Source organism: Populus nigra, chromosome 10, assembly GCF_951802175.1.
Source record: "Populus nigra chromosome 10, ddPopNigr1.1, whole genome shotgun sequence".
Lineage (NCBI taxonomy): Eukaryota > Viridiplantae > Streptophyta > Magnoliopsida > Malpighiales > Salicaceae > Populus > Populus nigra.
In genome coordinates, this window is record NC_084861.1 from 544,960 (window position 1) to 568,065 (window position 23,106).

General features: G+C 38.2%; 1 pseudogene; it reads right to left on the reverse strand.

Annotated features, from left to right (window-relative positions):
* Window positions 1-180: 180 nt before the first annotated feature.
* Window positions 181-20,703, reverse strand: LOC133705177 (uncharacterized; annotated as a pseudogene).
* Window positions 20,704-23,106: the final 2,403 nt, after the last annotated feature.

The window sequence follows — 23,106 nt, forward strand, 5'->3', positions numbered from 1 at the left end:
ACGACCCAATCATCCTGGGTCCCAGCCCAACTTATTATCATCAACACAACACATCTTATTCAATAACATCATATAATGTAGTTCAAATGAAAGATTCAATTTCAAAGGCATACATTCAGATTTACGGATTGATATTACATCTCAAGTTTTAGGAGATAAGTCTTTTAATTTACAAATAATTTACATGGTCAAAAGCAAAAGACAAACTAAACGAGCTTGGGCAGCCTCAATCAACTCTCTCACAGATTTAAACTGTAAGGCTATCGATCCTTGTCTCAAATCCTGTTGCAAACCATCTCTCAACTTCTCAATCATATGTTCCTCTATCGGCACATAGTGTGGGGCGAACAATGAGAGATCATGGAACCTCCTTTCATACTCCAATACTGACATATCCCCCTGCTTTAATGCCAAGAACTCTTGTTCTTTCACCTTGCGATGGTACTTGGAATAAAACTGATTCTCAAACTCTATCTTGAAATCACTCCAGGTTAGTGTCTCGGTTGCACGCCTCAACTGAACTGTTTCCCACCATGTCATGGCCCTTTCAGACAGTAACTGGGTTGCACAATTTACCCTCAAACCCTCGGGTATGCTTATTTGAATCATGGCCTTTTCTACCTTCTGAATCCATCGTCCAGCTATCTGTGCATCTTGTTCCCCCATATGTCCATTTCCCTCATACTCTTGACTAGTCGTACCAGTGGCACCACGTTATCCGTGGTCATGCTAGTCATAGGGGCTGCCTGTGGAATTTGTGTGGTGAGAGTTGTTTGTGTCGCCGAACCAGCCATGCCCTCCATCACTACTTTAACTATTTGTACAATGAGTCCCGCATCTACATATTGTGGGGCACACCAGTTGGAATAGTCGATGATGGTGCTTCTGATCTTTCCGGCTGCTCTGCTGCAATTGGGGGTACTCCCTCTGTCTGGTTAGGCCTCCCGCCTTCCGCTGCTCCTGCAGTTTCCCCCTGCAAGGTTTCGGGTGGTATTATCGGAGCATGAGATGCCGTATCATCCAAGGGATCTTCGTCTTGCCAACCTTGGGCACCTTGGTTCTCGCCCCTCCTTTCTAAGGAGGGCGGCTCAGTTCGTGTCCCTCGCCGGGTGCGTACCATCCTGAAATTTCACCATAGCAATGCAATTATCAGTGATCCTCAGGATCCAGACCAGGGGCTCTGATACCAACTGTAACAACCCGGTTTTTTTTTTATATATATATATAGATATATATAATCAGCGAACCTGATCCCTCACATCATCAAAATACAATTCATACAATCAACATTTCATTTAAAAGTGAATCTTACATAAACACGTAATATTATGGCTGCATGATTAAAAGTTCATATTAAAAATACACACACATAGACATGAGTTTGCATTCCAATCCTACTAATAGCCATTACAAACTTAAACAAAAAGGATCTAATAAAAGTTATACATTCAGTACATTGATTCATACAAAATACAATTGTGATTTAGAATGCATCTACATGATCCCTTGCAAAAGTAGGTCCCCGTGTATCGGGTTCCCTAGACATCTCGTGGGTGTGACGTCCCTGCAGCAGTACAAAACATTTAAGAGAATGTAATTACTAAATAATAATAATGGTAACTAAACAATCTGGCAGTTAAGTGAAGCATTGTCATTTATAATTTCTTCATGTACTTGGTATAAACAGCTTGTAGTGTATATAAATGCACCAATTTTTGCAATCAACCATAATCTTAAACTCGGCTATCCTCTTAAGGCGTCATTTGCTGAGGTTAACCATTCACTCACCCTGGTCATCCTCTTCGGATGCCATTAGCCGACGCTAAGCATTCATTTGTCCCAGCCATCCATTTGGATGCCATTAGCCGAAGCTAATCATTGATTTGTCCCGGCCATCCCATCGGATGCCATTAGCTGAAGCTAATCATTCTTTGTCCCGGCCATCCATTCGGATGCCATTAGCCGAAGCTAATCATTCATTTGTGCCGGCCATCCCTTCGGATGCCATTAGCCGAAGCTAATCATTCTTTGTCCCGACCATCCATTCAGATGCCATTAGCCGAAGCTAATCAACCATTTGTCAACATTTAAGCGTTCGACGATCTAATATCAGTTCTAACACAATATGGTAATAATCATGTTAAAGTATTTCATTAATCAGTGTATGAAAAAAAAAGGTGCAAGTCACCTACCTGCTCCACCTGTGGGTTGTTCTTGTCGTGACGATGGTCCAATCCCGACCGCACCACCTAAGACATCAACGGTCATAAATCAGCACATTTATATTTTTGAATCACATTCGTCACCACACTTATTTCAAGAGTTCATATGTTCACATTCAAGTGTTCCATATTTTATACCATCATACTATGAAATTGTTACTAGCATTTAAGTCATTTTTTGCCTAGGAGGCTTATTTTAGAAATCGGCAGCGAAAACTTGTTCGTTGTAGGCTGCCCAATTCGGCAGCAAAAACTGTTTTGGTGCAAGCAGCTAGTTCGGCAGCGAAAACTGTTTCGCTGCCGACAGCCAGTTCAGCAGCGAAAGCTGTTTCGCTGCTGGCGCCTCAGTTTCGGCAGCGAATCACAAATTCACTGCAGCTGACACAGTTTCGGTAGCGAATCAGAGTTTCGTTGCACAACACACAATTCGGCAGCGTATGCTAGTTCGCTGCAGAAGACTCAGTTTCGACAGCGAATGCTAACTCACTGCAGCTGACACAGTTTCGGCAACGAATCAGAGTTTCGCTACACAACACACAATTCGGCAGCGAATGCTAGTTGGCTGCAAAAGACTCAGTTTCGGCAGCGAATCACAAATTCGCTGCAGCTGACACAGTTTTGGCAGCGAATCAGAGTTTTGCTGCACACCACACAATTCGGCAGCGAACGCTAGTTCGCTGCAGAAGACTCAGTTTCGGCAGCGAATCACAAATTCGCTGCAGCTGACACAGTTTCGGCAGCGAATCAGAGTTTTGCTGCACACCACACAATTTGGCAGCGAACGCTAGTTCGCTGCAGAAGACTCAGTTTCGGCAGCGAATCACAAATTTACTGCAACTGACATAGTTTCGGCAGCGAATCAGAGTTTCACTGCACAACACACAATTCGGCAACGAATCACAATTTCGCTGCAGCCATCATAGTTTCGGCAGCGAATCAGAGTTTTGCTGCACAACACACAATTCGGCAGCGAATGTTAGTTTGCTGCAGAAGACTCAGTTCCGGCAGCGAATCACAAATTCATTGTAGCTGACACAGTTTCGACAGCGAATCAGAGTTTCGCTGCACAACACACAATTCGACAGCGAATGCTAGTTCGTTGCAGAAGACTCAGTTTCGGCAGCAAATCACAAATTTGCTGCAGCTGACATAGTTTCGGCAGCGAATCAGAGTTTCGCTGCACAACACACAATTCGGCATGAACACACACACCACACATGCTTTAACAACCCCAGCATATACACTGTCACTAAGTTCCAGCAGAATACACACATTGAAACCATCAATTTTGCACCTAATCCTTCAACAAAATCCCAGCAAAACACACACATTGAAAACCATCAATTTCAGCATATAATCTTTCAATAAATTCCAGCAGAACACACACATTAAAACCATCAATTACAACATATAATCTTTCAATAACTTCCAGCAGAACACACACATTAAAACCATCAATTACAGCATATAATCTTTCAATAAATTCCAGCAGAACACACACACACCGAAACCATCAATTTCAGCACATAATCCTTCAACAAATCCCAACAGAACACACACATGTATGCTGGCCAACCCCCTAGTTAAAGTTAGCCCTCTACCATGATTTGTTATTTCCATTTTATTCATATTTCTTTGTTAGATGTTCTGAAATTGGCTTCATTTCATTTCAGTTTCCTTGTTCTCCTAGTTAATTTCAGTTTCCTTCACAGCTAGCTTAGGTCTTAGGTCAATTTCCTTAGGGTTTTTCTTCTTCATTTCCGTTTTTTGGTCTTAAGGGGAAGAGGAAGGGAGTTTCATGACCCATACCTTTCGAAACTAACTAAGTTTGAGGAAGGTTTGACACTATTCTTTCTCTTCTCCTGCTGGTTCTCCTCCTCCTTCTTCCTCTCACGTTTTTCAGCCCTCTTCTTCCTTTCCTCTAGGCAGCTGTCCAGTCTTCTCTCAAGGTCTCATCTTACCCTCACACGTTCACAAAGCACTCTATACTGGTTTGGTTTAGATTTCTGTTGTGAAAGAGGAAGGGAAGAACGACATGCAGCTGCTGTTCTGGGAAGAGGATGGATCATCCTCTCTCTCTCCTCCTTGTATTTATACTCCCCATGAAATGAGGTGGGTTGTTTGGGGGTTGGTTTAGATGTGTTCTTATCCATGTTTTGGTTTATCTAAAACCAGTTTTACCCCTCCCTCCCAACTCTTTAAGTTAATTAATTTAATTTTAATTTCTTTTTTGAACAGTAACTGTGTCACTGCCGATGCAGAAATCGGCAGCGAAAACTGCGTCGCTGCCAATGCAGGAATCGGCAGCGAAAACTGCGTCGCTGCCAATGCAGGAATCGGCAGCGAAAACTGCGTCGCTGCCGATCCTGAAATCGGCAGCGAAAACTGAGATCGGTAGCGAAAACTGAAATCGGCAGCGAAAACTGTGTCGCTGCCGATCTCATGATCGGCAGCGAAAACTGCGTCGCTGCCGATCATGAAATTGGCAGCAAAAACTAAGATCGGCAGCGAAAACTGCGTCCCTGCCGATCATGAAATCGGCAGTGAAAACTGCGTCGCTGCCGATCATGAAATCAGCAGAGAAAACTAAGATCGACAGCGAAAATTGCGTCGCTGCCGATGCAGGAATCGGCAGCAAAAACTGCATCATCAATTTATATATATACCTATATTTTCTCTTGGGTGTTTACAAAATTATTTTGTTTTAAGGCTCAAAATCAACAATCACAATAGCCCCTTCTTTATAGCTAAAATTTTGGACAATGAGGATTTTCATTCCTTGGAAATCCTTTTCAACTTCCAACTTATTTTCATGCAAAATCAACATCATCCAAGGTCATTTGGCATCATTAAATCACAAATTCAAACCAATCCTAAAGCAAAACATTCAAACAATTTCCCTACATCTACAATATAGCAAGATTAGACCAAAATAAGAAAACTCATTCCTTTTGAGCTTTCTCCTATTATTATTATTAATACAACAAAATGATGAGCTATTCATTTTCTTTCGCTTTCTCCTCATGCGATTAAACATATACGGCAAACCTTAACAATTAATATTCTCAGATCATTATCACAACAATAATTTCACCCTACTAATTGGGATCCATGACAACCTTCATTAACTAACCATTTTCTAAAAACACTTATAGCTAGCTTTAAATATGTTTTATTTTTTCCAAATTTTTTTCATTTCAATTTCTTCATGGTTCCACCCCATTTATATCCACACAACCAACAAGTTAGCTTTCTATTCAATCAACATGTTCTATTCAATCAACATGTTCATATAGCAATGTTCCTTACTATTCTTACACAATAATCATTCTTCTCCTCATATAAAGAATACACAATTAATCTATAATAATACTAATAACAAGAACATATTTTACCATTACATCTTCCATAAAACCTACACCCACACAATTCTAATTTCATCAAAACATGTATTTAATCAAGCTTACTATATTTTACCAAAACTGGCAATAGATTCAAAAGGCAATAAGTCATCAACCTCTGATTATTGTTTTCAACCCAACGGTCAGACTACATATCATAAAGTTGTGCATAATATATCTCAAAATCATAATGATCCAACGGTTAAATCTCCCTAGATCTGAAAAAAACCGAGCTTACCTAAAAATGGACGAGCTACTGTTCAACATGCATGAAACCTTGCCAGAGAAATATTTTCCGATCTCCACCATCCAGCATGAAGGTAACATCTAGGCGCACCACATATCCAAGAAGGAGCATGATCCAACGGTGTAAGAGAGAGAAATCAGTCGGCGACCAAAACTTCTCTGCAGAATTATTTCCTTTTGTTTTCCAGAAAAGTGCAGATGATGATTTCTGTCAAACGGATAGTGTTCCTTCAAATCCCGCCGGTCAGTTAGTAGAGGAGTGTAAGAAGAACAATATATCAAAAACTCAACATGATCCAACGGTGGATTATAGAGATATGGCCACCGGAGTATTATTATTTCTTCCAAATTCTGCACCCCTCTCTCTAGCCGAATTCTCCATTGTCTCTCCCTCTTTTCTCTTTTTTTTTTCTTTTCCTTGAACTGGTGGCCTTTGGCTGTTTTAAATATACATTTTCCTCTAATTACAATTATGTCCCTCATTTATGCCTTTATGTAATTTATTTTATTTTTCATGTAAACTATCCGGTTTATTTCTGCTTGAATCGCTAGTCTTTACTGAACTCCAATTGGGATGTGATCTTTAACCAAGGTAAGAAAACATATTAATAGACTTCATTGAAAATTGCATCCCGATCCGATGATTGGATTGAGAGCTTTGCTTTCTAATGTAAAATTGGTCATTTCATGACTTTTTCATAAACAATCTAGATTTTTCTTGTTCAATATTCACATAAAATCATATCAATTGTCCTTCTAACCTTTTAAGGTCATTTTATTATTTTGAAATATATTCATTTTAGAATTTTCACCCTTATTTATTTATCGGGCTTATTATCGTTTTAAAATAACATCACTAATTTTAATCGGTGTTTGCACCTTCAGTCCTACCCTTTTCATTGCATATCCTTTATTATAATGTATTCTTTATTACCTCACTTATTTCTTAGAAATATTTTGTCATTTTTCTCATTATCTTATCCATCAAAACACGTTACCAGTTTCTCTATCCTTATGAATTCTAAATCAAAATTCATTTTATGGAGGTCATCTTTTCCATTATATATCATTATTTATCTATTATTTCAAATCTTGGTTTCCATTACTCATTGAAATATTACCACTTTCAGTCTTACGTTTACATGAGGGTTTACACATCTGCATATTTAAATTATAAATTTTCAGAGTTTCACATTCTCCCTTCCTTCAAGCAATTTCATCCTCGAAATTTAGGATTTCTACTTATATTTGGAAATATTATCTGGTAATTCTTTCTCTTCTTTTCTTTTTTAATTTCTCCTTTCTGTAACATGGATACAAGAATCGCGTTTTGGATTCTATATAAAAGTATAGGCAATTAAATTCAATAAGCTATTAGCCCAACTCTTGTGTTTGTCTCGAGGAAACCATTTCACCTTATTTTCCCATTGTTGAAGCATGTCATGCTCTCACTAGACACACTTTTTCTTGTATACATCACTCTATTTCTCATAGATACGTAGTATTCCTATAATTACTTTCCAATTATCTTATCCAATGATTGTTCTTGTTCGTCACACTATCCATGACATCTCCTTCCCAAACAAAAGTATAAGTAACATGTCAATTATCTTAAATACTGTCCACCCCACTAGTGAAGTATCGTGCCAACCGCCCGAGTCATTCACCCTTCAGATGACCTAGTCTCAATTTCATAACTTTAGCTTGTCATATTATCCATTAAATATCTATCTACTTGTTAGCATTTGGTATTATGGCTAACTAATGTATTGAATACCTTCAGGATCCATCATCCAAGTCCATTACGATTAACATGTAATTCTGGTCATTGTCGTAGTTTTCCAGTTACATTTATATATAACTATTGTTGTCGTCAATTTTCAATTTGTTTTTCCCATTTCATGTTGCACTCCTTACAGTTTAACAACTATGATTTATCTTAGCTATTTAGTGTTCCAATATAGAAATCCTCATGGTTCCTATAATTTGGTACTTAACTACTTGTTCATACCATCATATTTTCACATCCTATTCTTATTTAGAGCCCACCAAGTAACATTTCATATCCATAATTACTCACTTTCTATGAACAAACACTCTTAATATTAAGTATTAACTCCTGAATCAACGTTCATTTATGTCTTATCGTCCGTGCGTATTAGTTCCCTTCATTCCCTAAATTCATCTCTTTTCTAGTTTCCTTATTAACTATGTATTTCCACAATCACCTGTATATACATTGCACACTCGTGACCTCCTCGCCTACTCTTATAGGTAGCTTGCCAAATTATTTATTTATTTATTATCTTGTATGACGGTAACTTAGTGTCTTACCGTTAACCCATAACATTCCACAACAGGTATTACATCCATGTTCATGTTTTAACCATTTACTCCTTTATGTCTACAAAGATAATCACGCTTACAATCCTTAATTCATTCTTGATTTTGGGGTAGACTTCTCATAAGGTAATTTAATAATGCTTTTCATAACCAATTTCCAAGCCCTTACCTCATATCTACAATGCCACTAATAAACTTGTAGTATCCATTTTGTTATGTACCAAATTAGTTTTCCTTTGAATGTCAAGATAAAGTGCTATCAATTAAGGCAAGGGCCTAATATGCAGGGTCTTGCTACCGTCTTGACATAAATATTTATGAAGGCATTAATCACAAAACAGTCTCGTCTATATCCATATGCTATGTCAGAAGTTTTAATCAATAGCACTTACATCAACACATGATTATGCCTAAACAATCATATATTCACTTTAATATTAATTCATATATGGTTTCATCCCTTCCATTCATATTTCATCAAGACAACAAACACCTTTGTTACATTATCATTTTATTAATATTTCAAATTTATTTTGTTCATGAATCCTTTATTATTATCTAACGTATTATCAGACAATGGTTTCACATCTATTATTTGCTACCGATACCACAATCACGAGATAATAGTTTATTTCCTTAGTTACCGACTTTTTGCCAACCTAGTATCACTTTCCTTAATTACCACACTTGTGGTAACCAAGCATATGTATATATTCATGTCTAGTTCATTCTATCTCAAGATACATGATTCATTATACTTTCCATGCTTATAAAGTCTATTGAATCACAACCGCGCTCTGATACCAACTGTAACAACCCCGATTTTTCTACATTCTGTTTCGCGATAAATTGAAAATTTTCAGGTATTTTTTTTTTGATATACAGGTTCCACCAAAATTTCCACCAAAATTTCAGTAGAATCTCCCAAGTTATCGACATATACCATGTTTACACTTCTAAATATCTCATATCTCCTCATAACTCAATTACGACCCAATCATCCTGGGTCCCAGCCCAACTTATTATCATCAACATAACACATCTTATTCAATAACATCATATAATGTAGTTCAAATGAAAGATTCAATTTCAAAGGCATACATTCAGATTTACGGATTGATATTACATCTCAAGTTTTAGGAGATAAGTCTTTTAATTTACAAATAATTTACATGGTCAAAAGCAAAAGACAAACTAAACTAGTAGCACTCTTGACACGACCCTGATGGACCTGAAAATAGAAATTAACATGTACACATAATTATAAAAGACAGTAACAAGCAATAACAATGACATACAATAATCTCTACGGAATTTCTTTTGATATATATAAAATTAGGCATAAACCTCTTTTACAACATATATTTTCCATCTATTACCAAAATCCATCTAATATCCTATCTCATTTGCCAAGAATAATTCCTTTTTGTAAATCTCAACACAACTCAACGGTTTGCGAACACCATCTCCTTATAAATCAATTCTCACTTAATACCAAGATATTCCTCTCTTGGTATCATTAGCTTATCTCATTCTTTTGGAATGACTAATCCATATATTCCCTTTTCTGAATCTATTGCTAAAAGGTAATCGCTGAAACTAATAAATCTCATTAGTATCATTAGTCTTCTAATATTGGGCTAGACTAATCAATTATTTCACATGTCAATATCAATAAAACCGATCAGTATCATTAACTATTCCTTCCTTAGAATAGTTAATCAATTCTTATTCATATCTGGTTTACCATCAAAATTGTCGATGCCAAGAACCCTTGACATCATTAGCCTCCTTACCTGGAGTAGCTAATCACACCAGAAATGGTTGTCGATACCAATGTGACCTATTGATATCATTAACTATTCTCGACTCGGAATAATTAATCAATGCCCTTTAATTCTTCCATTCGTGCCGAACCCCTTTCATTTTTCTTACTAACATCATATGCATTGTAACCACGGTTGCCAAGTATCATTCGCACACAATCTTAGTTATCGACACTACAGCCACTAAGCATCCTTCACATAACTTTGGTCACCATCATCACAGTGCTACGTAGCCACCGTCATTATGGCGTTAAGTATCATTGTAATGTATTGTAACATCCCTCATTTCTGGGATAAAACCACAATCTCATGTCAATAGAAAAACAGAGTAGTTAATTTTTTTTATATATATATACATATTCATGGTCTTCGTATTAACATCTACCAGAATTTCGACAGAGTCCCCCCTATACCGGAAGGTCCCAAGTTACCGACATGTAACCTGTTTACACTTGTAACAGTTCGCATCTCATAACTTAATTCCCGACCCAATCATCCTGGGTTTCAATTCCACAATTATACTCGCACCTATCAACCATAATATTTATGATATGCATTATATAACAAAAAATATCATTATGGATGGATAATTTAAATAATATAAATACATAGACATGAAATATGGTTATATAAACTACAACGTTAAATTCATCCAATCAAGTTTAAACATTTATTATACAAATTAAGTTATACAACCATTTTCATGTTTACAAAATACAAGGGTATACTCCCTAGAACCTAGACTTCAAAAAGGAAACATAAGTTAGGATCTACTCCTGTCGTGCATGCGATGATCCTGAAACAAAATACATATTATTGCAAGGTGAATATTTCCATAAATATAACAATATGAAAATCTAATAATTTCAACAGGGTAACATGCATTCATATTTCATTTACTTCTCCCTTCTAGTTTTTTTTTTTAATTTTAAAAAAATCTCTTCATTATTCAAACTATTAATAACCGTTCCCTCTGCCACTATCAACCTTCATTCCAGACTTTATAAGATCAACGTGATTACTTTTGCTTATCACATTACCGATACCAATTTCACTGGTATTTTCATCACCACCCCATAGGAGTCGATATAAGGCGATCCCTTTACCCGGAATCCTAACATACACTAAATGTATGCTGGCCATTCCATGGTGATCCCCTTACCCGGGATCCTAACATACACTGAATGTATGTTAGCCAATACGTGGAGATTCCCCTTACCCGGGATCCTAACATACACTGAATGTATGTTAGCCAATACGTGGAGATTCCCCTTACCCGGGATCCTAACATACACTAAATGTATGTTAGTCCATTCGTGACGATCCCATTACCCGGGATCCTAACATACACTAAATGTATGCTAGCCAAAACAGGGTGATCCCCTTACCCGAGACCCTTACATACACTCAATGTATGCTAGACAATACATGGTGATCCCCTTACCCGGGATCCTAACATACACTCAATGTATGCCAGACAATACATGGTGATCCCCTTACCCGGGATCCTAACATACACTCAATGTATGCCAGACAATACATGGTGATCCCCTTACCCGGGATCCTAACATACACTCAATGTATGCCAGACAATACATGGTGATCCCCTTACCCGGGATCCTAACATACACTCAATGTATGCTAGTTTATGCCTCAAATCACACTTCTAATATTTTCCTTTTTTCAGTGATAATTTCATCACTTGGCAATTCACATAACAACTTTTCACCTTGAATACACATACATTCAGTAATTCACATTTCACATCAAAATATATTAAATCATGGAATTTAACTAGGAAGCATAGGTGTGAAACACCTACTTGCAATAGAAGCTCTACTCGTGCTCCCCTGCTGCTGCTGTTGCACTACGTCTGTGGTCCCTCCTGCAAATCACAGGTTTATCTCATAAATTTTCCTCACTCAAGGATATGTTTTATAATGACCATATAAACAACCAATAAGTCTTTCTTTCAGTCATTTCTTAGTACTTTATGTTTTTTCTCATCTCACTCATTATTACTGTCGTTCTTTGTCCAATCCTAGTTATCATTCCTTTCTTTATATTTGGACTTTCACTGTCCAACTGTTACTGTCCATTTTCTAACTGTTACTGTCTGACCTCTCCTCAGATTTTTAACTATTATGCTCTATAATTATTCTTATTTGCATTTAGGCCCCATTTTCTTTAAGCGTATTGGTTCTTACCCCCACTTCTTTTTAGTTTAGTTTATTTTCTTTAATTTAATCCAGCCTTGGTTTTTCTTGGGATTTACAATCTCCCCTCCTAATAAAAATTTCGTCCTCGAAATTTAAGTTACGTACCTATGTCGGAGAATAAGTGCGGAAACTTTTCCTTCATCTCGGATTCTCTTTCCCATGTTTCTTCTTCTATTTGAGAGCTTCTCCACAATACTCTCACCAAGGGAACTCTTTTATTCCTCAACAATTTCTCATCTCGATCTAAGATCTTGACGGGCTTAGTTTTCATGGTTAGATCCCCTTTAATCTTCATAGGAACTTGTGGCAATACCCGTGAGGGGTCTATCTTGGCCTTTCGTAGCAATGATACATGGAACACATTGTGAATCTTATCCAAATATACAGGCAATTCTAATCGATATGCAACTGGCCCGATTCTTTCTTTAATCTCAAAGGGGCCAATATATCTCGGGGCTAATTTCCCTTTTACTCCAAATCGAATGATGCCTTTCCAAGGAGCCACCTTCAAAAATACTTTATCCCCTACTTGGAATTCCAACGGCCTTCTTCGGCGATCTGCGTAACTTTTTTGTCTATCCTGGGCTTCCTTCATTCTCTTTTTGATCACCCTCACCTTGTCAGTTGTCAGTTGCACCATCTTAGGTCCCAAAAGCTTCCTTTCTCCTACTTCCTCCCAACAAATTGGGGTACGACATTTCCTCCCATACAATGCTTCATATGGAGCCATACCAATAGTAGTTTGATGGCTATTATTATAAGCAAACTCCACCAATGGCAGGAGATCCTCCCAATTCCCTCCAAACTCCAGCACACATGACCTCAATAGATCCTCAAGAGTTTGGATGGTCCTTTCAGATTGACCATCCGTCTGAGGATGAAATGTTGTGCTCAGATTCAACTTTGTCCCCATTGCCCTTTGTAAGCTAGGCCACAATCTTGATGTGAACCTTGGATCCCGATCCGATATAATTGAAACCGGCACTCCGTGAAGTCTAATTACTTCATTTATATACAATTTTGCCAGCTTATCCACCGAATCAGTCTTCTTCATTGGCAAAAACAAAGCAGATTTTGTTAGTCGATCCACGACCACCCATATGGCATCATTCCCCTTCTTTCCCCTGGGTAATCCAGTCACAAAATCCATAGAAATATCCTCCCATTTCCATTCCGGAATTGATAATGACTGTAATTCCCCTGCAGGTTTCTGGTGTTCTATCTTTACTTGTTGACAGATCCCACAATTCGACACAAATTCTGCTATTTCCCTCTTCATATTTGGCCACCAGTAGTTTTCCTTTAAATCCCTATACATCTTTGTACTCCCAGGATGAGTACCAAATCGAGATTTATGAGCTTCTCTTAATACTTTATCTTTTAAAATCTTATCCTCAGGCAAATAAATTCGCCTACCCATAGCTATTAGCCCATCGGATAACATTTGAAATGATGTCTCTATACCCTTGTTTACCCTCTCCTTGATCTCTTTTACTTTCCCATCTGCTTTTTGAGCCACCAAGACCCTCTCTCGAAGCACAAATCGGATCTTTAACTGAGCTAACAGTGATCCTTCGGGCCCTACACTTAGCTGCAAGCCCATTTTCTTTAATTCCACTATACTTTCTTGTTCCTTAAGCTCCATATCATTCATCACTGTTTTTCCCTTCCTACTCAAGGCATCAGCTACTACATTAGCCTTACCAGGATGGTAATCAATAACACAATCGTAATCTTTTATTAACTATACCCATCTTCTCTGCCACATGTTTAACTCCTTCTGTGACATCAAATACTTCAAACTTTTATGGTCTGTAAAGATTTGAACTTGTGTCCCATATAAAAAATGTCTCCATACTCTCAAGGCAAACACCACCGCTGTAAGTTCTAGGTCATGAACCGGGTAATTCACCTCATGCGACTTTAACTGTCTTGATGCATAAGCAATGACACACCCATTTTGCATCAATACACATCTCAGACCCCTTTTTGAGGCATCACTATATACCACAAACCCTTCTGTCCCTGATGGAAGGGCCAACACAGGAGCAGAAGTGAGTCTCTCCTTTAGTTCTTGAAAGCTCGCTTCACACTCTTCCGACCAAACAAACCGGACTTCCTTGCGGGTCAGCTTAGTTAAAGGTGATGCTATGGTGGAGAATCCTTCAATAAACCTTCGGTAATATCCAACAAGACCCAAGAAACTCCGGATTTCTGTCACATTGGTAGGCCTTTCCCATTTTAACACGGCCTCAACCTTTCTTAGATCTACAAATATTCCTTCTGCGGATATTACATGGCCCAAAAATACCACTTCCTTGAGCCAGAACTCACACTTATCCAACTTTGCATATAATTGATTTTCCCTTAAAGTCTGTAGAACAACCCTTAGATGTTGTTCATGCTCCAAATGAGAGTTTGAATACACCAAAATATTGTCAATAAATACAACCACATATTGGTCCAGGTAAGGCCGAAACACCCGATTCATCAAGTCCATAAACATGGCCGGAGCATTGGTTAACCCAAATGGCATCACCGAAAACTCGTAATGCCCATAACGGGTTCGGAAGGCAGTCTTTTGTATGTCTTGTTCCTTGATTCTCAACTGGTGATATCCAGATCTCAGATCTATCTTAGAAAATACCCTAGCACCCTTCAACTGATCAAACAAGTCATCTATTCGTGGGAGTGGGTACCTGTTCTTCACCGTCACTTTATTCAATTGACGATAATCAATGCACAAACAAAGGGTGCCATCTTTCTTCTTTACAAACAATACCGGAGCTCCCCAGGGTGAGTTACTAGGCCGGATGAAGCCTTTATCTAACAATTCCTAAAGCTGGACCTTGAGTTCCGCCAATTCCATAGGTGCCATCCTATAAGGAGACTGGGCTATAGGAGAAACTCCTGGAATAGTTTCTATGGAAACTTCAATTTCTCTAACTGGAGGTAATCCAGGCAACTCTTCTGGGAATACATCTTGAAACTCCCTCACAACAGGAATACTAGCCAAACCTATGCTACCCTTTTCCAGCTCTCTTACATGGGCTAACCAAGCAGAACAACCTTTCCTCAGTAATTTTCTAGCCACCAAGACTGAGATTACACAACTTGGAATTACTTTTCTTTCCCCTTTAAACACTACTCTTTTATCACCTATTCCTTGGATTGTCACTGTCTTGGTGAAACAATCCACTTGTGCCTTATGTTTACTTAACCAATCCATGCCCAGAATCACATCAAAATCATATAACTCTAACGGCATAAGATCTGCCCTCAACTCTAATCCTCCAATATATAGTTTTACCCTTCTATAAATATCATCAATATGTATATTCTCTCCCAAAGGTGTACTAACCGTCACCCCTACTCCCAAGTTACTAGATAACACATGCAAGTTATTCACAATTCTATAAGATACAAAGGAATGACTAGCTCCAGGATCAATTAAAACATAAACTTGCATTGTATCTAACTGTAAAGTACCTGCCACCACATCAGGTACATCTCCCACATCCTCGTAGGTCATGTGATATACCCGACCCTGAGTCCTCCCCTCCTGATTTCTGGGCCTCCCACGTGTAGCACTCGTGCCTGACTGGGTAGGCCTAATAGGACGATTGACTGTCACCGATTGCTGCTGGCTCTGAACCTCAATCCTCTGACCATGGGCTCCCTCGGTAGTTCTACGAGGACAATCCTTCTTTCGGTGACTCGTGTCCCCACAATAGTAACAACCTCTTCCTACATGCGGGCACTCTCTCCATCGATGCCCCTCACTTCTACATATATAACATCTCCCCGGCGTCGCAGAGCAATCTCCCGGGTGTCGCTGCTCACACCTCTGACAAAACGGATATACTGGTCCCTTTTGCTATGTAGACCCTCCAGCAGTTTTGACTCCCTGTCTAGACTGTCCTCCCCAAGCTCCTCTTCCACTAACTTGTCTAGATCCTCCTGAGCTCCCTCCTGGGGTGAAACTCCCACCCCTTCTCTGGAACTGTCCTGATGATGGCCCGCTCTTCCCCTTCTTTGGGAGAGGAGGTCTCCCGGTTATAAACTCAAAATCTCTCCTCTTAGCTCCCATTGCCTGACTCTGCTCGACCACTGGCTTTGGGGTATCCTTTATTACCCTCTCCATACCCTGAGCAGCACGTACCAATTCCCGTACCGACTGAAACTGCATGGCTATCAATATCATCCTCAATTCCCGCCTCAGTCCATCATGGAACCTCTCCACCATGTGGCGCTCTGTGGGAAGGTAAGTGGAGGCAAAAGCTGCTAAATCCTGAAATCTCCTCTCATACTCCAGCACTGTCAAATCTCCCTGCTTCAATTCCAAGAACTCCTGTTCTTTCTCCCTCTTATGCTCCCAAGAATAGTACCTCTCCTCAAACTCTTCACGAAAATCCCAACATCTCAATACCTCCCCTGATCTCCTTTCTCTAATGGTCTCCCACCAAGAGTGGGCACCTTCAACCAATAGCTGAGTCACACAATCCACCCGTAGCTCCTCTGGCACCTGCATCTGATTTATAACTCTTTCCACTTTCCTCAGCCAATGCCCAGCAACCTCAACATCCTCTTCACCCCGGTAAGTCATACAACCCATCTCTCTCATACCTTTCACCCATTGCACTATGGTGACTATTCCCCCTGATCTAGGAGTTGTATTGGAGGCCCCCGCTACCATTCCTGCTGCCACAGCTCTCACTATATGTTCCATAAAAGTAGGATCTGAAAATAGGTTTGATTCAGCTACCGGTGCCACTGGTGGAGGTATATTATCTCCCCCCTATCTGTCTGATCCCTCAGGCATGGATAGATCTGCCTGACGGAACGATGAATCATCTCGAAGTCTCACTGACTCGCCCCCTTCTGAGTACACTGATGTTGCAGGTATATGAGAGGAGGTGTCTGCCAAGGGATCCCAGTCTGGATCACTTTCATTACGAATACTCTGGCCACTTTCCCGAACTGGGGATGGATCAGTCCTGGCTCCTTGTCTTGTTCTCACCATCCTGAAACACATTCCAAAACCATATAATCATTCCTATCCCCAGAATAGCAACCTGGGCTCTGATACCAAATGTAACATCCCTCATTTCTGGGATAAAACCACAATCTCATGTCAATAGAAAAACAGAGTAGTTAATTTTTTTATATATATATATACATATTCATGGTCTTCGTATTAACATCTACCAGAATTTCGACAGAGTCCCCCCTATACCGGAAGGTCCCAAGTTACCGACATGTAACCTGTTTACACTTGTAACAGTTCGCATCTCATAACTTAATTCCCGACCCAATCATCCTGGGTTTCAATTCCACAATTATACTCGCACCTATCAACCATAATATTTATGATATGCATTATATAACAAAAAATATCATTATGGATGGATAATTTAAATAATATAAATACATAGACATGAAATATGGTTATATAAACTACAACGTTAAATTCATCCAATCAAGTTTAAACATTTATTATACAAATTAAGTTATACAACCATTTTCATGTTTACAAAATACAAGGGTATACTCCCTAGAACCTAGACTTCAAAAAGGAAACATAAGTTAGGATCTACTCCTGTCGTGCATGCGATGATCCTGAAACAAAATACATATTATTGCAAGGTGAATATTTCCATAAATATAACAATATGAAAATCTAATAATTTCAACAGGGTAACATGCATTCATATTTCATTTACTTCTCCCTTCTAGTTTTTTTTTTTATTTAAAAAAAATATTTTCCTTATTCAAACTATTAATAACCGTTCACTCTGCCACTATCAACCTTCATTCCAGACTTTATAAGATCAACGTGATTACTTTTGCTTATCACATTACCGATACCAATTTCACTGGTATTGTCATCACCACCCCATAGGAGTCGATATAAGGCGATCCCTTTACCCGGAATCCTAACATACACTAAATGTATGCTGGCCATTCCATGGTGATCCCCTTACCCGGGATCCTAACATACACTAAATGTATGTTAGTCCATTCATGACGATCCCATTACCCGGGATCCTAACATACACTAAATATATGCTAGCCAAAACAGGGTGATCCCCTTACCCGGGATCCTAACATGCACTCAATGTATGCCACACAATACATGGTGATCCCCTTACCCGGGATCCTAACATACACTCAATGTATGCTAGTTTATGCCTCAAATCACACTTCTAATATTTTCCTTTTTTCAGTGATAATTTCATCACTTGGCAATTCACATAACAACTTTTCACCTTGAATACACATACATTCAGTAATTCACATTTCACATCAAAATATATTAAATCATGGAATTTAACTAGGAAGCATAGGTGTGAAACACCTACTTGCAATAGAAGCTCTACTCGTGCTCCCCTGCTGCTGCTGTTGCACTACGTCTGTGGTCCCTCCTGCAAATCACAGGTTTATCTCATAAATTTTCCTCACTCAAGGATATGTTTTATAATGACCATATCAACAACCAATAAGTCTTTCTTTCAGTCATTTCTTAGTACTTTATGTTTTTTCTCATCTCACTCATTATTACTGTCGTTCTTTGTCCAATCCTAGTTATCATTCCTTTCTTTATATTTGGACTGTCACTGTCCAACTGTTACTGTCCATTTTCGAACTGTTACTGTCTGACCTCTCCTCAGATTTTTAACTATATCTGGAGTTATAGAACTCCGATTCAAGTGCAATTTATGGCATTAGAAAGGTAAGACATGAGGCTACAAGTTCTATGTTTTGGGAAGAACCTAGTTCTACCTCTAAAGTAGTCAAAATCGCTCATTAACAAATGCTTGGACTGTTGCTGTCCAACTGTTACTGTCCATTTTCGAACTGTTACTGTCTGACCTCTCCTCAGATTTTTAACTATATCTGAAGTTATAGAACTCTGATTCAAGCAAAATTTGTGGCATTGGAAAGGTAAAACATGAGGCTACAAGTTCTATGTTTTGGGAAGAACCTAGTTCTGCCTCTAAGGTAGTCAAAATCGCTCATTAACAAACGCTTGGACTGTTACTGTCCAACTGTTACTGTCCATTTGTGAACTGTTACTGTCTGACCTCTCCTCAGATTTTTAACTATATCTGGAGTTATAGAACTCCGATTCAAGTGAAATTTATGGCATTGGAAAGGTAAGACATGAGGCTACAAGTTCTATGTTTTGGGAAGAACCTAGTTCTGCCTCTAAGGTAGTAAAAATCGCTCATTAACAAATATCCAAAACTACAATTTCTATGAAGGAAATTGATCCTAATTCCTTCATTCTCCTACCCAAAATCTCTTTGAAGGTCAAGAGACGAAACTGTCCAGATTCATCAACCTTTCCATTTACACACAACACATGAAGTTCTTTACTTTAACAACTCTTACTTTTTCCTCAATTCAAGTCTAAGAACTCAATATATAAATTAACATCCAGGCATCAATTCATAATCGACTTGAAATAACTCATAAGACCAGGTTTAGAATATCTTACCTGATGCGAATCAAGGCTTCGAACCCTCCTTTTCTTTCTAATGATAGCCGACCCTCCCCTCTTCTCTTCTTATTCAATTTTTTCTTGTTGACCCCTTTCCCACCAGGGTTTATTTTACCTATAACCCTCAATCTGGGATGGGTTCTTGAAATTTTGGTGTTTCTCTCTTAATTTCTAAAAATAGATATAAAAACTCCCTCTTTTCTTTCTTTACGTAGCTGCAGATCTGTTTTTTTTTGTGAGAATAAGAGTATTTATGCTCTATAATTATTCTTATTTGCATTTAGGCCCCATTTTCTTTAAGTGTATTGGTTCTTACCCCCACTTCTTTTTAGTTTAGTTTATTTTCTTTAATTTAATCCAGCCTTGATTTTTCTTGAGATTTACATGTATCCTTAGCCACCAACACTATGGTAACCAATTATCTATCAATTCCCCTCTAATCTCCAAGTCATTGTGTCTACCCAATAACCAAATTAATTAATTTACTCAATATCTTAGTCATATTTTAATTATTTTACTCATAACATTTATAATTTACTACTTCTAACTTGAATAAATTAATTCACATAATCTCTTCAAAACTTAACTAACCGGCTACTCATCCCGATTGCCAATAATTCTGGTAATTTCATATAATTACCCACACATTTGGTTAACTTTCCTCGGTTACCAATAAATCTAGTAATTCCATACGAATTACCCAGCCTCCAGCTAACCTCTTTTGTTGGCCAATCAATCCGGTAATTCCATACGAATTACCCCATATGTGGTCAACTTCCTCATTAATCAATAAACCCGGTAATTCTCTTAATTACCCAAGAAATCTGGCTAACCCATCCTGGTTGTCAAAATCAATCCGGTAATTCCATACGAATTACATAGCATCCGGCTAACCTCTTTTGTTATCCAATCAATCCGGTAATTCCATACAAATTACCCCATATTCGGTTAACTTGCTTGTTAACCAATAAACCTGATAATTCTCTTAATTACCCAAGAAATCCGGTTAACCCTGGTTGCCACAATCAATCCGGTAATTCCATACTAATTACCTAGCATCCGGCTAACCTCTTAAGGCATCATTTGCTGAGGTTAACCGTTCACTCACCCCGGTCATCCACTTCGGATGCCATTAGCCAAAGCTAATCAATTGTTCGTCCCGGTCATCCATTCGGATGCCATTAGCCGAAGCTAATCATTCATTTGTCCCGTCCATCCATTCAGATGCCATTAGCCAAAGCTAATCAATTGTTCGTCCCGGTCATCCATTCGGATGCCATTAGCCGAAGTTAATCATTCATTTATCCTGGGCATCCATTTGGATGCCATTAGCCGAAGCTAATCAGTCGTTCGTCCCGGTCATCCATTCGGATGCCATTAGCCAAAGCTAATCATTCATTTGTCAACATTTAAGTGTTCGATGATCTAATATCTGTTCTAACACAATATGGTAACATTCATGATAAAGTATTTTATTATTCAACGTATATAAAAAAGAGAAGGTGCAAGTCACCTACCTAGAATAGGTGCACGTGCTGCCACTCCATGCAATTGTCCAGTCCCCACAGCTTTCCCTGTACCACCAGGGATTCAATTGTTATCAACAATACAACCAACATCACATCTTCATTTAATTCTCATTCAGCTAGTATTCTCAAACTAATCACAAGGAATTTTCTTTCAGATCTCATACTCTTACTCATTTTAATGTTTATATTCATTCTTATAATTTTGTTATCAAAACCGTCACTCAATAGCAATTCCAAGCAATGATTAAAAATTGTCTAATTCCGATCAATTAAGCTTAACCAACCCAGAACACTATCTAGTGTCTTAATCATAACTAAAGTTGTAAAACTCAGTTTTGGGCGTGATTTATCTCTATGAAAGGCTAAACATAGAGATACAACTTTTATGAAGGAACCAACTCCAAATTATTTTGTTTTAAGGCTCAAAATCAACAATCACAATAGCCACTTCTTTATAGCTAAAATTTTGGACAACGAGGATTTTCATTCCTTGGAAATCCTTTTCAACTTCCAACTTATTTTCATGCAAAATCAACATCATCCAAGGTCATTTGGCATCATTAAATCACAAATTCAAACCAATCCTAAAGCAAAACATTCAAACAATTTCCCTACCTCTACAATATAGCAAGATAAGACCAAAATAAGGAAACTCATTCCTTTTGAGCTTTCTCCTATTATTATTATTAATACAACAAAATGATGAGCTATTCATTTTCTTTCGCTTTCTCCTCGTGCGATTAAACATATACGGCAAACCTTAACAATTAATATTCTTAGATCATTATCACAACAATAATTTCACCCTACTAATTGGGATCCATGACAACCTTCATTAACTAACCATTTGCTAAAAACACTTATAGCTAGCTTTAAATATGTTTTATTTTTTCCAAATTTTTTTCATTTCAATTTCTTCATGGTTCCACCCCATTTATATCCACACAACCAACAAGTTAGCTTTCTATTCAATCAACATGTTCATATAACAATGTTCCTTACTATTCTTACACAATAATCATTCTTCTCCTCATATAAAGAATACACAATTAATCTATAATAATACTAATAACAAGAACATATTTTACCATTACATCTTCCATAAAACCTACACCCACACAATTCTAATTTCATCAAAACATGTATTTAATCAAGCTTACTATATTTTGCCAAAACTGGCAATAGATTCAAAAGCCAATAAGTCATCAACCTCTAATTATTGTTTCCAACCCAATGATTAGACTACATATCATAAACTTGTGCATAATATATCTCAAAATCATAATGATCCAACGGTTAAATCTCCCTAGATCTGAAGAAAACCGAGCTTACCTGAAAATGGACGAGCTACTGTTCAACATGCATGAAACCTTGCCGGAGAAATATTTTCCGATCTCCACCGTCCAGCATTAAGGTAACATCTAGGCGCACCACATATCCAAGAAGGAGCATGATCCAACGGTGTAAGAGAGAGAAATCAGTCGGCGACCAAAACTGCTCTGCATAATTATTTCCTTTTGTTTTCCAGAAAAGTGCAGATGATGATTTCTGTCAAACGGATTGTGTTCCTTCAAATCCCGCCGGTCAGTTAGTAGAGGAGTGTAAGAAGAACAATATATCAAAAACTCAACATGATCCAACGATGGATTATAGAGATATGGCCACTAGAGTATTATTGTTTCTTCCAAATTCTGCACCCCTCTCTCTAGCCGAATTCTCCATTGTCTCTCCCTCTTTTCTCTTTTTTTTTTCTTTTCCTTGAACTGGTGGCCTTTGGCTGTTTTAAATATACATTTTCCTCTAATTACAATTATGC